We start from the raw sequence: 1,845 nt of genomic DNA on the forward strand, positions 1-1,845 counted from the left end.
TAAAATATCTAACTTAAATATAACATAAAAACCTTTTTAGTAAACCAAATAATCCCAACTCACTATCCAAAAAACCATTATTATATATATGAAGACCATCAATGTGTAACTCACAAAGTCGCAAACTTGTTCTCCCTAAAATTATGCTAACCTGCAACCAAAGAGGCCTCTTTTTGCAGACAATCCAAAAAAATGTGTTGCTTTCCATATGTGATGCTTTGTCTAATCAATCAACCTGTGATAGATTAAGAGAAGTATCAACCACAGTTCTCAATGTGAATATTGTCAATGCTTAAGTTGCTATATTAAAATAGTGCACTTTATACTAATTGAAGGCATCGTTGAAACAAGAAAAGTTAAGCACAAAAAACAAGGAACTGCGCCATATGGTTCCTTTTCTGAAGTTTACGAACTCACTAAAATGGCGTACATTTCTTGGCATGGAATCAGCTAATTGTTGACAAACGAGAGGAAGTCATGTGAATTTTGAACACTAGTAGCACAAAAGTATATGCCTGATTGATTCTCTTTTGCAGTAGTAGTAGTAGCAGCAGTAGGTGCCAAGGGCTAGGTGAGCTCCTGTGGATGATTTCGGCAATAAATTAGAACAAGGATGAAAAAACTTATTGCTTCCAAGTTAGGATGTAATTTTCACGTTTTTTAGTTCAAAAGTGCAACATGAAACAATGCAGCTCCATGCGAGAAAAAGACACGCACGCTTACTATAGGAGGCAACAAATTTCCAGCAATAAGTTCGCAACATTGTTAATTACAATATTTAGGTCCAAATATTTGACATTAGATTAATAATTAAAAGCACAATTAAGAATTAGAAAGTGAAAAAAAAAAGGAGTTAAGACATGACCAGAATTATAAGCTATTATTATGATTGAATTCGAATGGAAAGAGAAATGTGGAAGTGATTAACACCCATCAACCAAAAAAATATGCAGATGTAGACAATGACGATTGTAGTATCCCTGTTGACAGGTTCATCATCATCGAACATGTGGGAATACATAAAACAATAAAACAAATAAAAATTTTAAGAGCTGAATGTCAAAATAAACAATTAACCCACTGAATTTTTTTCCTCTTTGATAAAGAATTAACTTTGTTGGATGGAAATTAGTTCCAGTTGACAGATCGGAGGGTTCATAGGAGGCTGGGCTTCGGCTTTTCTTCCGAATTTGTTGGCTTCGGGTTTTCCTATCTTTACACCTTCTTTGCACCTCGCTCCAAAAAGAAAGGAAAAGTGGAAGGAGGTCGTAGATAGGCCGGCGGCAGATAGGGAGGACGACGGAGGAAGGGCGATTTTTCTCTGGCTTTACAAAGAGGGAAGAAGGATTTGATAAACAAAAGAATAAAAGGAAAATAAAAGGGAAGGTGGAGGGAGGCCGTAGATAGGCTGACAGTAGATAGGGAGGATGACAGAAGGACGATGTTTCTCTGGTTTTACAAAGAGGGAAGATGGATTTGATAAACAAAAGAACAAAAAGGAAAGGAAGAAAGAGAGAGCCGGACACCACGTAGTGTAAAAAATGTCTTCAAAATTAAGTAGGGCTATAGCCCATGAATGCCCATTAAGGAAAGTCCAAGGCTGGTGGGCTTAAATCCATCCTATTGTATAAGTCTTTGGATCCATTTTACGTTTTGCAGTCCATGTCAGATTCATCCATGCACAGGTTTGAGTTTCTATAATCTTTATATCAACAAAAGTTTAAGTAATTTATATTTTATTAACGATAATCCCTAAAATTTGAATATAAATAAATTTTAGTATATTTATATAATACTTATTATGTAATGAATAATTAATAATAATAATAATAATAATAATAATAT

The 1,845-nt window shown here is 34.5% G+C and overlaps 1 pseudogene across 1 annotated transcript in view; it reads right to left on the bottom strand.

Annotated features, from left to right (window-relative positions):
- LOC110425585 (uncharacterized) overlaps positions 1-1,487 on the bottom strand; it is a 3,336-nt pseudogene extending 1,849 nt beyond the window's left edge. The window contains exons 1-3 of the transcript XR_016351795.1: positions 1,082-1,487; positions 418-579; positions 152-235 (exon numbers count right to left, since the gene is read on the bottom strand). The product of XR_016351795.1 is annotated as an uncharacterized LOC110425585 (transcript). The remainder of the gene's footprint in view (positions 1-151; positions 236-417; positions 580-1,081) is intronic.
- Between the last annotated feature and the right edge of the window lie 358 nt (positions 1,488-1,845).

This window comes from Theobroma umbraticum, unplaced genomic scaffold (genome assembly GCF_002168275.2).
Source record: "Theobroma umbraticum cultivar Fairchild unplaced genomic scaffold, ASM216827v3 scaffold_81.0, whole genome shotgun sequence".
NCBI classification, from domain to species: Eukaryota; Viridiplantae; Streptophyta; class Magnoliopsida; order Malvales; family Malvaceae; genus Theobroma; species Theobroma umbraticum.